Raw genomic sequence first — 15,884 nt, 5'->3', positions numbered from 1 at the left:
CTCCTCCTTTTCTTCCTCTTCTTCTTTTTCTCCTTTTTGTCTTTTTGAGACACAGTCTTGCTATGCAGTTCAGGATGGCCACATTATAGCCTGGGTTGGTCTCAAATTCAAACTCACAGTGATCCTCCTGAGCTTCTCGAGTGCTGGGATTACAGGCATGTACCACCACTCTTGGATTTTTTTTTTAATAGTCTCACTAGCTTTTCCAGGATGGCCTCAAACTCATTGCGATCCTCCTGCCTCTGCCTCCCAAGCACTAGGATCACCATGTATGTATGACACCATGGCCAACTCTACCACCCTTCCCTCTGTTCATGTTGCCCTGCCCAGCTCCCCTGAACTATCTGCAGAGCAGCTGAGGCCCTGTAAAGAGCCCCTGGAGAACCTAATCTTGCTTGTTCCTGGGCCCCACTCCAGGCAGCCCTTCTGCTATGTGGTCAGGAAGACCAGGGGCTTAGCTTGTAAGGGGACTTGTGGGATTAACCCTTGTCTGATGCTTGAATCCCCTGCCTGCCCTCTGCTTACACACTTCTACTGACAGGGAACTCACCCCTTCCCAAGTAACCCCTTTCAACTTCGGACAAGTAACTTTTTAAAAAATCTTTTATTTATTTATTTGGTACAGGGTCTTGCTATGCAGCTCAGACTTATAGTGATTCTCCTGTCTCAGCCCCCACAGTGCTGGGATTACAGGCAAGTTCCACCTTGCTTAGTTGGGTGGCCTGCACAGCGCAGATGTGGCAGCATGGCATGCAGCATTGGGGATCTAACCCGGGTCCTTGCGCTTGCCAGGAAGGTGCTTAGACCACCAAGCTATCTCCCAAGCCCCCAGACAAGTAATTTTTAAATCACTTTTCCATCTGTTGCATTGAAATGTGTTCCCTGTGGCTGCTTCCTCTCCAGGGCATTTTAATGTGGCCATCTGCAAGGGGGCTTTCTGGCCTGTGAGCAGGGAGTAGGGATATTTGGAGATGGGTGTTCCTTGACTATTCTTTTCCAGCAGGTGGGAGCAGCCCCCGCAGGACCTCTTGGCAGCTCCTCTCTCTTCATTCTCTCCTGTCCTCTCCACAGGTATGTGCAAGAAGGGCGGTTCCGAATTGAGGAGAGGACACTCACCGCTTTTCAGTGGCTCTACAGCCCACAGCAGCACCGCATCCTCAGCCGAGCAGACCTTGAGGCCCCTTCCAGGTAAAGGAACCTTCTGCATTTCCCCCATTCTTCGGCCTGGGTCGGACTTCCGCACCCCCTCCCCTCCCGCTGGGGCCTACACAGTCAGCCCACACTGGTCCCTATACACACAGTGAGAAAGTTCGCGCTTAGTGATGGACACAGACCTCTAGGTCCCGGGAAAAGTTCATCAGCCTGGGCTTTCATCCAGCCTGGAGTACACTGAGTGACTGGAGGTAACACACAGCCTCAACTTTTCTCCTCTGTAAAACAGGTTTGAACATGCACTCCTTGCCTTCCACTGGGAGAGCATGACTCCAGTGCATGGTGCTGGGAGAGGTTCCTTATGCCTGAGGATCAGAGGGTCCCCCACCCCAGTGCTGAGGACTGAACCTAGGGGCAGGAGCACTTTGCCAGTGACCTATCTGCCCAGTCCTGTTTATTTTGAGACAGTGTCTCTCTCAGTTGCCCAAAGTTGTCCTTGAACTTGCAGTCTTCCTGCCTCAGCCTCCCAAGAACCTGGGATTACAGATGTTCACCATTGTACTCAAATATCCAGTTCTTCTATAAGAGGGCTGGAAGCTGACACCCTCAGTTGGATCTGGGTTGAACCAACCCTACTTTTTTTGTCTGTCTCCTCCTCCATGCCAGAGAATCCAGCTGGCATCCTGAGCCTGGGTGGAGGGCTAGGAAGTGAGTCAGGAGGAAAGAAACTTAAGCTGTGGCTCCCAGACCCCTTCCCCATCGCTGTGGATAGGTGTGAGCAGCATTAACAGTCTTGACAGAGGCATCCTGGGTAATCTGGTACTACCCATTGCCCCTTTCCAAGTGCGCTGCCAGACCTGGCTGTGGTCTGATTGTTCTTCTAACTTTCCCTGTCTTAGTACTTTGCCTTGTCACTGAGACACATACATGTTAAAGGAGGAAAGATTTATTTTTGGCTCATAGTTTGCAGAGGTTTTAGTCCATAGTTGGCTGGCTCCAAGGCAGGGCAGCATAGCAGAGGAGCATGGAAGAGGAGAAAAAGCTCATGGGTGATGGCAGGAAGCAGAGAGTGAGTAAGAGGGTAGGGGGATATCAAGGGAGAAGTGGGGAAGGGATGGATCAGCCATGCCCCCAGTCACCCACCTCTTCCAGCTAGATTTCACCTACCAAATCACATTTAGCTATAAACTCATCAGTGGACTAGCAGAACATGGTGGTGTATGCCTGCAATCCCTGTACCTGAAAGGCTACAGCAGGAGGACTGCTGCAAGTTCGAGGTCAACCTGGGGTACAAAGGGAGTTCAAGGCCAGCCTTAACTGTACAGTGAAATCCTGTCTCAATAGAAAAATAGAGAGAGAGAGAGAGAGAGAGAGAGAGAGAGAGAGAGAGAGAGAGAGAGAGAGAAGAGAGAGACTGGGGATATAGCTCAGTGACTTAAACACTCGCCTGGTAAGTTCAAGGTCCCAAGTTTGATTCTTAGTAACACACACACACACACACACACACACACACACACACACACACACACAATCAGTGAACAAATCTATTGATGAGTATCATTCCTCATAATTCAATCACTTTCCCAAAGCCATATCTATGTGTGCATGAGGTTTTAGGGGGATATCTAGATATAAACTCTAACACTCATCATCAAAACTTCTTTATTGCAACTTCTAGCCGCCCCCCTTTTGTGGTGGTGGCTTTAGGGATTCAAGCAGTGCCTCATACATGCTAGATCATTCTCTACCACTGAGCTATGCCCTTAGGTCATGTAGCAGCTTCTATATCAGCAGAGCCAACACAGCCAAGAATGGACAAGTCTTCCTTTGTAGGAGTGGTTGTCTTAAAGAAGAAAGAGAGGGATGTGATTTGGGGGGCATATGCTCCTACCACAGCTCCCCAAACTTCCCTCAACAATAAGACTTAGCAATGACGGGCACCTCACCTGTCCTGACATCAGCCAGGGGTCCTTTATGGTTGAGCACAGTACATCTGCTCCCTTTTGTCTCACTGACACTTTCAGAAGGCACACGAAGCACTAAGGTGGCAGTGAACCTGCACCTGGTTTGGACCAATGAGGAAGAATTAATTGAATGAAGATGTACAAGGGAGAGAAACCTGGGGTTAGGGCTGGGGAGATAGCTCAGTGGCTTAAGTGCCTGCCTAGCAAATACAATGTCCTGAGTTCGATCCCCAGTACCAAAAACCGAACAAACAAATAAACAAGGGAGAGGTGACTCAGGTCACCTAGAGATTCTTGGTGTTTAGTAAGATGCCCCAGACTCCAGAGAGTGGATTTCAAATAGTGCGGATAAGAGATAGAAAAACTCCATGGACTTGAGGCCTGAGCAGGGGTGAGCAAGCAAGAACGAAATGCCAAATGACTGCTTGCAGGGAAAGAGAAAAGCGTGTCGACTGCTCTGTGAATGAGCAAGATGCACGAGTGAAGGGAGCACAATCTGATTTAGCTCTGGCCACCTAGAGAGCCCTGCAGCATGCCAATTGCCACCTGACACGAGGTAGCTTTTCTCTCCTTCTTTCTTTTTCTTCAAAGCTCACACCACTGCCTGCCATTCTCTTCTTGGTTTATTTGTTCATTATCTGTGTCCCCTGCTGGATTGTGAACTCCCCAGGACAGGGATTTTTCCAGCTTATTCTTCCCCAGGCCCTAGTGTGGATCCTGGCCCAAGGAAGGAGCTCATTAAATAGCCTCCACATGAATGGCACATTATGTAATGCTGGCTCTGAATTTGTAGGCAAGCTGGTAGGAGACACGCCCTAAGAGTGAAGCGGATGCTCTAACGCTGCCCCTGGTATTAGCAGGCAACAGGGGGGAAGGTGAGACCTCCTGCCCATTCAGGTGGTCAGAGGCTAATGGAGATGCTGGTTTTTATTTTTTTATTTTTTTAAGCCAGAGAACAAGAGTGCCTTTCAGAGTCACAGGAGCCAAACTGAGTCCTTGGAGTAGGAAAGCAATCATAAAACAGGACAGAACCAAGATGAAAATAATTTCACATTTCATCCTTTGGAAGCTTACATCCCAGGGGACTTGAAGCGGAATCTTCCATAGCTTAGCAACTACTTGTTTTTATGATAGAATAGTAACTTTTTTTAGTGCCTGTTATGTGTCATGTTGTAAATGCTTTGGAGGGATAAATTGGTTTAATCTTCATAACAATGCTACGATGTAGGTACCATTGTTTCCTCTATTTTTCAGATGATGAGGCAGACACAGAGGTTAAGTGACAGCTAGGAAGCGGCAGTGCTTGCAACCGCTATTCACAATGCCTCTCAGAGAACAGGCATGTTCTGAGTGTGGGGGACAGGAAAGATAATTTGTCTTTACAGAGAGACAAAAAGTGCCATCTCTAAAACCAGTACTAGCATCAGTCCTGGTCAAATTTCCGAGCCTGTTTGGAAAGAGATGGTTTGGAAAAAGTGGGTGGTAAGGGTGATTCCCTGAAAACCTATCCTGTCAGGGGAAGCTGATTTGCTTTTCTTTTTTTTCCCCCGGAACTAGGGATTGAACTCAGGCCCTTGCACTTACCAGGCACGCGCTTATTCTACTGAGCTATCTCCCCAGCCCCTTCATTTGCTTTTCTATTCTAATGTTCTAGACTAGAAATTGAGCGTGTGTGCATAGCAGGAGGTAGTTGTTCTGTTTTTTCCATCATCCCTTCCAGGTGACACCTGGGAATGCAAGCTGGGGGACAGCACAGCTAAGGGGGTTGAAGAGGGACTGCTGTCAGCCGAGCCCTGCTAGCACGTGTACTGGTACCTTAAGGAGGTCTGTGGGCTGCACACTTGATGATAATACTGATGTCAGGAACCAGGGCATTATCTCTGCAGGGAAGATGGTTGGATTTGGATCCAAAATCCGGGAAGCTGGAGTCTAGACCACAGTATTGTGCAGTACTCTCCAATTCATCTGAGGCTTTGCTTTCTACTGTAACTAAAACTCAGTTCCTTACAGGAAAACACAGTCTGAGAATACTACAGGGAAATTTTCAGAAATAAACAATTGGGTCCTATCCTGAGCAGCCTGATGAAACCTTTCCCAGTTGTGTCCCTCTGGGAAGTGACTCATCCCTTTGTCTAATACATCCACACTGTGTATGCCACCTGCCTGTTAGTCACTTAGTATAGCAGCTCCATTTAGCTGATCTACTGACTTGGTAGCACAGTGCTTGGGTTTAGGTGAGTCTTATTCTACTTAATGATGGCCTCAAAGTGCCAAGGTCATAACACTAGCAATAGAGAAGCTATAAAATGCTTCTTCTAAGTAAAAAGACTCAAAAGTCCCCCAATTCACTGATATGTATATATAGATGCTCCTCAACTTTTATGGCTTAGCCTAGCCCACTTTACACATTCTGAGAAGACTCACTTTAGCCTACAGTAAGCCAGGCACAGTCTTTATAGGAAAAACCATAGTATCCAGTTTCAAGGATCCACTAGGGGTGGGGCCCTTGGAAGGTATCCCTGGAGGAAAGGTGTCTGCTATGGATTCAGTTTAAGAGATACAGGGGAAAGCAGTGTTGGTATCTAATCCTGTCTTGTACTGAGGCAGCGGGGCCAGAGAATCAGCTGTCTGAGGGGCTTGGGTATGATGCTCCCCTTTCTTCATGTGTTTTTCTGTCCTTCATTCCTGCCCTTCCCCCTCTCCAGAGTCTCATTATGTAGTACAGGCTGGCTTTGAACTCCTGAGGCTCTCTTGTCTCAGCATCTCGAGTGCTTGGGTTACAGATGTGAGCCACCACGTCTGGCAGTGGCCCTACGCTTTAGGTGCTTACCAAAGAAAACACTTGAATCTTGGAATTGAAATGCTCCAGGAAGGCCAAGAGTGAGAGAAGGGAAAGTTCTGCTGCTGTGAGGCTCAGACTCAAGACAAAGTCTCGTTTGTCCGTGTATTCAGTGGACAGTGACTGGCTAACCTTGAATAGCTGGGCAGTTTGTATTTCAGGGTCATTGTTTTTTTATTTTTTGTATCAGTGATTGAACTCAGGACCTTGGGCTTTCCAGGCAAGCTTATGCTGCTGAGCTATCTTCTTGGTCCTGTATCTCAGGGTTAGACTGTTGAAAGGACTTAGGCTTTGGGTTGTCCACCTCTGTCTGTCTGCATCCTTCCCCTTTTCTCTCTTCCTCTTCTTTCCCTTCTTTCCTCCCTCCTTCCCTCCACAGTTGTTCACTGTGGCCCTCCTCTGGGTCAGTGGTCTTCAAGGCAGAAGAGAGTACGGCCTGCACAAGACTCACATCCAACTGGGAGAGACAGATCCTAGCATGTAAACACAGAGACAGGAGAGTTTCCCGAGAGGACCAGATTGCTGAAGAAACTAAAGCATAGCATTGTGATAATGAACAACCAGTGGATGTGTACAGACTTTGGCAGAGGTGGAAGGGCTCCCTGGGATAGTGACATCTGACCTGAGTCCTGGGGATACAGTGGAGCAGTCATATAGGGGTGCTAGTGTGAGGGTTGAACAGGAGCCAGGAAGCACAAGACATGTTTTCTAAAGGTTTCCCAGCAGGGGAAACAGGAAGTGCAAGTCCTCAGGCATGTTCTAGAAGCAAAAGTCTTTATGTCCAGCACACAGTGAGGCCCTGACCGACAGAAGAGAGGAAAATTTCTGTACAATTAAAGGAGAGTAGTCCAGCCTTTAGAGCTGCCCGAGGGAGTGGGCTTTCTGTTAGTGGAAGTGAGCAAGCTACAATCAGAGTCTGCCCTCCATGGAGGTTACAGAGGAAGAGACCCAAAGGTCCTACAGGTTGGCTTAGAAGACTCTTAAAGTTCAGGGGCATCCTTGGTTTGACAGAAGCTCAGAAGGACATCTGCAGAGTTAAGGAACGCAGGCTCCAGGCTGCCAGGTCCAAGACCCGGCAGTTTCTAGGGTTTGGCCAGTCCTGGAAGCCACCCTACCTCCCCCAACCCCGTACCTCCTCCCGGAGAGAGCCCCAGCATATTTCCTTCCTCAGAGTCTCCGCTCTCATCCTCCAAGAACCTCAGGTGCAGGCGGGCTTCTTGCTCCTACTCTCCCTGGGGTCCCTTGGGCGCTCCTGCCCCGCCCCGCCCCGCGCCTTTGTTCAGGAGGAGCCACCGCTGGCGATCAGCGGCGCCACGGTCCCCACAGCGCACCCTGTCCCCTTCCCAGTAGCTGTGCTGCGGCGGTGCCTGGCTACCGGGGCGGGCACGCAGGACTCCAGGGCTGACCCAGCGGCGCCGGCTGACGGACCCTGGGGCCTGCGTGTGCGCAGCCCCGAGGCCGGGGGCGCGCCCGCCAGGTGTGCGGCGAGGCGCAGCTTTGTGCGTTCCGAGCTTGGGCCCCTGTGCGCGTGTGCGCGCCGCGGTGACGGTGCACGCGACTGGGCGGGCTGCGAGGGAACCCCGGCGCCCAGGAAGAGGGGGCTCGGTCCGGATGGAGTTGGGAGCACACTGTGTTCCTCTCGCGCTGGCGGGCTGAGCCGCTGGGACTGACTGTTGACATTTTGTCCACGTCGCCAACTGAGAAGGTCAGTGGCTCCTGGTCTGGGCTGTAATTCCATAGACAGCCAGGATCAGCTCGGGAGTCCTGGGTGTGACTGAGCGCTGCGCCGGCGTCTGTGTTGTGGGTGTGAATGCGTGTGTTGCAAACGACACCCAGCATCTAGGGAGCGAGCTCAGTGCCGGACCCTTTGGAGCAAGCCCTTCAAGGTATGGGGTTATGTTTGCGAGTTGGGGTGCCTGTCCTCAGGAACCCCTGCCGGGTGGGGCAGCGCACACACATCCACGCAGAGGGGTGTGTGCGTGCGCGAGTGAGACGCTGGCCAGCCCCTGCTGAGTCTCTGCAGAGAGAAGCTGACCAGACGGAGGTCAGACGTGGGTGTTTAAAGGTGAGGGGTGGTACAAGGGAAAAACCCCAAGAACTCTGGGAGGATCCTGCAGTTGGGCCGGTGGGTTCCCCCTCTGTCCCTCCCCTCCTCCCCAAGAACATAAACCCCAGCCATCCTCACTCCAACCTGTTCCTGCTGCAGGGAGAGGAGCTGAGATGTGTGTGCTTGGGGGCGCTGGCTGACAGGTTCTCATGGATTATCCTGGTGCTCGTTTCCAGAGGCCTTTGGTGGGTGAGTGTGTGTGACAGCACCAGCCTTGGGTGGGGGTATGGAGCCCCCGGGAGTCTGTGTGGACTCCACTGTGACTTTGCCACTTCAGATGCTGTGGGTTTAGATCTGGGAGCTGGTTGAAGGGTACCCTTCTTAACAAACCCGAAGGACATTTAGGTATAAATGGGGTTTGGGCTCTGAATTCAGGGATCTGTGTCAGTTTGGTGGGCCTCACTGGGAAATAATAGGGTTGTTTGGGACCAGGTATCCCTGGGCTTTCGTTTTCCTTTCATGCCTGTGACCCTGGAGCATCTCTTGAACCTCGCAGGTCTCAGTTTCCTATGTTGAGGAGAAGGCCTTTCCCTCCGGTTCTTCCTGGCACCTTCAGGAGTAAACAGATTGCACAGCTGCTTGGGGCCTGGAGACAGCAGTGACTCAGGGCCTGTGAGATCTGGATGAGGATTTCCCTCAGGAAAGTCCCAGACCATCTTTAGGGCTTGGGCAGGAGTTGAGGGAGGCTCTACCTTTACTTATAAGCAAGGGCACTGGCTTGCCTGAGTCTAGGGCTGGGTGACTTTTTGGTCCCCTGCCCAGGCTTTGGGAAGCACCTCCCTTGTCAGATGTTAGAAAGTAGGGGAACAGGACTGGGGCATGGTACTGGAGTTGAAGACCTTTTGTGTTGATGTTTCTGGAATGAAATGGCTGCTGAACTTGGATCTGGCCAAGGCACATTGAATGGGACCCATCATAGCCTAGAAAGTTGAGGTAATTTGGTCTGGGCTACAGTGAGTGGAGAGTTCAGGGCAGGGGCAGGGGAGGGCTAGAGAGAATGCAGAGCAGGAAGGGAGAGGAGAGCAGGCTGGTAGGAGATGGGCTTAGTCCCCGAAAAGTGATCCTTCCAAGGTAGGTACTTCACAGCCCTCCCCTGTCTTTTTCCTACTGCCCTGTCTAGTGTGGTGAACCACAGAGGCTTGGGATGACTTGAACCTGAAGGAAAGGGATACTGGCAGGGAGGATGGTGAAGGCTATGTTGCAGTGGTTGGGCATGAGACTTAACCTTTCTCCTGGTGATGCTCTCATGTTACTCAGACTTGGGTTTGAATTCCAGCTCCACTCCGCCCTTGCCCTGTGTCCTCCTGTTTTCCTGGGAGAAAGGCTCACAAGTAACTTATTTGGGAAGTGATTTGGGGAAGCAAAAGTATGTAGAGGAGAAAAGCAAAGCAAAGAGGCAATATTTTTATCGTCCATTTGAGGGGCCCCCACTGGGAAAGGGTGGCTGCATGGACACTAACTCCTTTGTGCTTCCTGTCTGCACATGTACGTCAGGTGGCTTTCTGTGGGCATCCCATACTGCAGCTTCAAAGTAGACCCCGATGTGGGCTGTGTGAAGCACTGCCGTGCTGCACCTGGAGGATGTTGCTCAGAGGACTGGTCACTGCAGAAGTGGCTGGGGTAGGAGGTGGGGCTGAGGGGGTTCAAAGTGGCACAATGAGGTGTCCACACTGCACAACCTTGAGCAAGTTACCTAACTTCTCTGAGTCTCAGTGCCCCTAACTGGGTGTTATGAGTGTTAGGTATTGAGTTTTTGAACACAGCAATGGCATGGGTGTACAGGGAAGGGTATGTCCTATAACTGGGAAGACAACAAGTTTTGGTGGTGCAGATATTCATTCATTCATTCATTCATTCATTCATTCATTCATTCATTCATTCAAGTGGAGGAGTAGCCTGGATAAAGTGACCCCCTAAAGACTCCTTCTGATTGTAGAATCTGTGATTCAAGTGCCAAACTCATGAGCTGGTCAGTTGCTCTAGGGCTTTGGCCCAGTTTCCTCCTCCTCTATGGATCTGTTTCACAGTTAGTGAATGGAGACAGTGGTTCCCTGTGCCTAGGCTGTCCTTCCCCTGGAGGACATGGGACCTGGGAGCCCAGCAGTGGGCAGAGGAGGATGAGGGCAGCAGGCAGCTCAGAAGCAGGTGCTTGAAGGAGGAGTGGAGGGAGGGTGAATGTTGGCGTTTGGAGCCGGCAGATGGTCGTAGGCACTGGTCTGGGCCACAGTGAGTGGAGAGTACAGGGCAGGGGCGGGGGAGGGCTAGAGAGAATGCAGAGCAGGAAGAGAGAGGAGAGCAGGCTGGCAGGAGGTGGCCAAGGGTGACGGAGGAATCAGGGCTGAGTGACTCCAGATTGGAGGTGGTGTGGGTGGGGAAATGGTGGTGTGGCAGGAGAGATGGGAAGGAGCAGCTGAGGGTTAGTTAGGGAGGCCAAGGGCATGAGCCAGAGCAGGCACCATATTTCAGGGGTCAGCACCCACAAGCCCCCCACTCCCATTATTACAATGTGTCCACCTACCCCTCCTGGGCTACCACCTGTTTCGACTGGGGAGGTGCCATCTGCAAACACTTAGGTCCTGTCAAGAGCAGCAATAGGGGAAGTGGTGGATGTGCTTTAGCCAAGGCCTGTTGCCATGGTACCAGGTGGCCCTTGTCTCCCAACCTGGGCAGTGTTGCCCCCTCTGGGAGAAGTCACACAGTAGGGAAGGTGTCTAGGCAGTGCAGCTCAGGCTGGCATTGCAAAGTTCACTGTGTCCATCCCTCTGCCCTCAGACAAGGTCATATTTTGCCAAGGTTGAGGAGATGCAGCAGCCGATGTCTTAACTTAGTTGTTTAAGCACCATTCTGACCTCTGCAGTTGGGGGTAGCTTTTGTTCTTAGTAAGCTTAGTAAAAACTAAGAATAGTAATACCTCTCTAGTATTCTAACTCCCTTTTTAAAGAGAACTTTTTTAAAAAGCAGGATCTTTCTATGTAGTTGAGGTTGGTCTCAAACTCCTAATCCTCCAACCTCAGCCCTCCGAATGCTGGGCTTACCGTGCCCAGATAAAGAGGGTATTTCAGGGATGGCCCTGTGTTACCTATTTCAACGCATTGGTGTGTCCCCAACAGGAAGTGCTCCTCATGTCTGATTGCATCCTGCCATGTTGCTCTTCATGTGTTTTGTGTTTTTGTTTTTCTCTGTTTGCCACTACTCTTTAGGGCTTGCAGACGGGTATAAGGGATTCCTGGCCATCTGCTCACAATATGAAACAGAGGGGCTTCTGAGGCAGGTGAAAGACAAGAAATGGAGGTTGTGCTGAGGCCCTGCCCCTGCCCAGCTTTGGCTCTGAATTTGGGTCTTATCTCAAGACCAGATTGCCTTGCACTGTTCCCTAGATCAAATCTAGGACTGCCAAACTGTTCAAATCTAGGATCATAACAGACCTGCTGGCTGGCCCTGCCAGATCTGGAACAACAGTTGGCAGCATGTGTTGGGTCCTGGAGGACACTGGCCCAGTCAGGGCCCTGCTGGTCAGGTGGCTAGAAATGCGGGAGAGCAGGTGGGAAGAGGCAGGTGGTCAGGTGGGCTGAGGTGCCCCTGTGTGTGTGCACATCTGTTTCGTGGCATGCATGGCCTAGAGGCCTCGTTGCAGCTGCTGCCTCTTCATTTCCATATGGCTATGTGTGGTTCTTCTGAGCATGTCTCTACATGTGCACTGTGATGCTCTGGACTTGTTCCTGGGTGCTTATGCTGGGTGTGTGTATTGGCCACCTGCTGGGTGCTCTCCAGGGTTCTGAAGGGCGTAAGGATAGCAAGTCATACTTTACCCCAGCAGGGTTCCTGGTCCCCTGAGGCTCTCTGTGTCTGGTGTCATACCCAGTTCTGCCCTCTCTTCAGGTTTCCTTGCCCTGTCCCTCCTGCTTTGGGGAAGCCACTTCTCTCCCTCTAGATGTGTGGATGTCCATGGCCTTTTGCATGAGCCCTGGGGAATGACAACCAGTCTAATCTCCAGTCATGTGCTCCTGAGCTCTGAAAGACATGGGCCTGAGCCTTGGCTTGAACAGAGGAGTTCAGGATGGCTTCAGAAGGAGGGCAGAAGTGGCCCGTGTGTTGGCATGCTTCAGAGAAGTGTGCATGCCTGCTTCTGCCCACCTGACCCATCCTAGTGGGTCATAGCAAGACCCTATCTCAAAAACAAAATAACACAACACAGAACAAAACAAAACAAAATAAAAAAAAAAAACTCACCCAAAACAAAACAACAACCCCTCCCCCCGAACAAACTAGGGTTCTGCAATAATCTGGTTCCCTTTGGATTGTAACAGCCTGTAGCAAAAAATACCTGCCTAAAATCATTCCCTCCCCTCTTTTCCCCCCTTTTTAAATGTATTTGGCTTTATAGGGTCTCACTATGCAGCTCTGACTCATAGTTATCTTCCTATTTTCAACCTCCCCAGTGCAGGGATTACAGGTGTGCACTGCTATTCCCATACTCTGTGGCCCACTCAGCCTGCCCTGGGGGCATGGGGCATGTGGTGCCAGAGATTGAACCGTGGCCCCTGAGCTTGCCTAAGCAGGTGCTTTAGTCCACTGAGCTATCTCACTGGCCCCAAATTATCCCTTTTTTATCCTCTACTTCCTTACAACTACCCCAGAGCAGGGAATGTGTCTGTCTACTCACCTAAATACCCTCAGAGTTAATAGAGAGCTTGGAATTCAATACAGATCCAATAAACACTTGATGAATACACAAATTAATGATTGAAGATTGATCTGACTCCAAATCTAAGTCCTAGTCTAGTTGGGTCCTTTGTGCTATATGTTGCGTAATAAGACTCATTGCAGAATATCCAGGGGCTCAGGCCCTAGAGCCAAATTGCTTGGTTTAAATTCAGGCTTTGCCACTTTTGGGGTTATCCAGGGCTGGATAGTAACCCACCCAGAAGCTTATGGCTTGAAACAGTGGTGATGTTTGTTTTATCCGTGAATGTGCCCAGTGTAAACAGGGCTTGGCAAGGGTAAGTCATGTCTTCTCTAGCAGTGTTGTGTGGACTCGGAAAGCTTGCTTGCTCGTGTTTGTCACTTGATGCTAGCAGTTGGCACGGGGTCTCCATCCCTCTCCATGTGGCCTTTCCACGCACTCTCCTATGTGCTGAGATGGGCTCCCTCCCAGCGTGATGGCTGGACTAAGGGCCAAGTATCTCAAGGGAGAAAGCCAGCAGAAGCTATTCCGCTTCTTTTCACCTGCTCTTGGGAGGGAAGCAGCATCATTTCTGTCGAACTCACAGACCCAAAGAACCACTTGGAGGAAACACAGACCTCTCTCTCAGTGGAGGGGCCTCAACATCACAGGGTAAGAGGAGCATGTGGGACAGGTGATAGGGCATGGTGGCCATCATTGGAAGATACAGCCACTTACAGCCAATTACTATGAGCAGGACTCTGAGCAAATTACTTCGTTTTCTCCGTGCTTTGGCTTCCTCATCTATGCACTCATCAGGCTATTCCTTTACCAGCAGGTACATCTTGGTGCCTGGATCTGCCTGACCACAGATAAAGCTTTGGTTTAGATGTTCTCCAGACTACAGATCTGTCCCTCGTTCCCCACCCACTGTCTCCTAGTCCAGGAGGATCCCCTGTACTGTACATGTGTGCAGAGTCCTTGGGGGGAGGACTGCAGTGGGGAGAGAAAGGGGAACTTCAACAGGAATGGCCTATTCTGTCTGTTTCCTGCCTTTTTCCAAGCCCTTCTTCCTTCAAAGGGGCAAGGATTATTGATCAATATACTGTAAGGATGAAGCTCTAGCCAAACTGTTCTGGTCTAGGGCCATTCGTCTCCTGGACATTGTTAAGGGATTCAGGGGGAGTCTTGTGGTTTACCCCAGCCCAGCTGGCCAGTGTCTCATATCCAACAATACCTTCTTTTGGAGCCTTTTCTACTGTGAGCTTTCTCTAAAGAATGATAAAAGGTGAGCAACTAATTTGAAGACAATATACAATATAACAATCACTGTTGAATTCCTATCATTTTATTTAGTGTAATTTTGTATTATTTCTTTTTTTTTTTTTCTTTCTTTCTTTTTTTTTTTTTTTTTTTGTATTTTAGGGAAGGGTCTACAAGGTGTTCAGGGTCTCACTACTAGATTGGTCTTGTAGTGATCCACCTGTTTACAGCCTCCCAAGAGCTGGGATTACAGGTGAGAGCCACCAGGCCCAGTCTCAATTGCCATCTTAGTGTCCCCTGGGGGTGGGGTCGGCATGGCAGGCCTGGGGATTGAGCCCCTGGCCCCTGTACCTGCTTGCAGGCATCTAATTTTTTTAACTTTAAAAAAATTCTCTTTTAAAAAATTGGACCACCGAGATAGCTCAGCAGCATCAGCACGTGCTTAGGCAAGCACAAGGACCATGGTTTGATCCCTGGCACCACATGCTGTGCCAGCTCCATCCCCTGGTGCACTGAACTGGCTACTGAGTCCAAGCATGGTGGCACACACCTGTAATCCCAGCACTGCAGAGGCTGAAAACAGGAGGATCACTAGAGTCCAAACTGCATAGTGCGATCCAGTACCATATGCAAACAAACTAAATACAAAAAATAGAAAAATTGCATATTAATAAAAGAGAGGCTGGTGAGATAGCGCAGTAGATCAAAGCACCTGCATAGGCAAACTTAGGCAAGCACAGGGACTGTAGTTCCATTCCTGGCACCGCATGCTGCTCCAGCCCTGCCCCCAGGGCAGGCTGAGCAGGCCACAGAGTCTAGGCATAGTGGCATACACCTGTAATCCCAGTGCTGGGGAGGCTTAATACAGTAGGATCACTATGAGTCTGAGCTGCATAGTGAGACCCTGTAACAACCAAATATACTTTAAAAAAAAGAGGGTTCAAAGCAGGGGCTCTGAGTTTGAATTCTGCCCCTGCCATCCACAGCCTTGTGTCTTGGGGAAGGTTCAACCTCTCGGAGGTGGCAGTTACTCACCAGGAAAGCAAATGCAGTTGTAAGTGGTAAGTGGAATAAAACTATTACCTTACTATTACTTGTCTACTCATCTAACTATCCTCAGAGCTAGCAGACAGCTTGGAACCCAGTACAGATCCAATAAACACTTGATGAATATGTGAATTAATGATTGAAGATTGATCTGACTCCAGATCTAGCCCTAGTCTAGTTGGTTCCTCTGTGCTCTGTTGCATGGCAGAACTCATTGCAGAGCATCCAGGGGCTCAGAACCCAGAGCCAGATTGTTTGGTTTAAATTCAGGTTTTGCCACTTTTTGGGTTATCCAGGGCTGGATAATAACCCACCCAGAAGCTTATGGCTTAAAAAAGTGGTGATGTTTGTTTCATCTGTGAATGTGCAGTTTGGACAGGGCTTGGCAAAGATAAGTCGTAGCTTTTCTACTTAGTGTTATGTGGGCGGCTCTCAAGAAATGACTGAAGTTATCCCTATACGTGAAAAACCCGTGGCAGAGGGTGTTGAAGTGGCCTCCCCAGCCATGTTCAGTGTCAGACTAGGGATGAAATCTATATGTTCTGACATCAGGTGGTTGCTGCTTATCTCAGTGTCAGGAAACAGAATTTACCCTGTGTCTTTCGCCAGAGGGCAATTTGGTTGCCCGTTTAGAAATAGACAAGAGTCCTCCTTGTTCTCCTTGTACCACCCACACTTGCCTGAAGAGGGCGCTCCTTCCCGCTTTCTGGCCCAGTGTGGTGAGGAAAGGACCCAGATGCTCTATAGTCAGGGAGGATTGGGAGCGACCTAGCTGGAATGAATGTGCTGAGCAGGTGGAGGGTGGGCAAGGAGCTGGCCCTATGTTTTCTTTTTTTTTTTTTTTTTTTT

At 50.1% G+C, this 15,884-nt stretch overlaps 1 protein-coding gene across 1 annotated transcript in view; it reads left to right on the top strand.

Annotated features, from left to right (window-relative positions):
* Positions 1 to 1,153: 1,153 nt before the first annotated feature.
* Positions 1,154 to 15,884, top strand: part of Rap1gap2 (RAP1 GTPase activating protein 2) — a 270,799-nt gene continuing 256,068 nt past the window's right edge. The window contains exon 1 of the mRNA XM_023719944.1: positions 1,154 to 1,188. The gene's annotated coding sequence lies outside the window, so the exon portion shown is untranslated. The remainder of the gene's footprint in view (positions 1,189 to 15,884) is intronic.

Source organism: Octodon degus, unplaced genomic scaffold (genome assembly GCF_000260255.1).
Source record: "Octodon degus isolate 3935 unplaced genomic scaffold, OctDeg1.0 scaffold00072, whole genome shotgun sequence".
In the NCBI taxonomy this organism is placed as follows: Eukaryota; Metazoa; Chordata; class Mammalia; order Rodentia; family Octodontidae; genus Octodon; species Octodon degus.
This window is presented reverse-complemented; position numbering and strand designations above follow the sequence as displayed.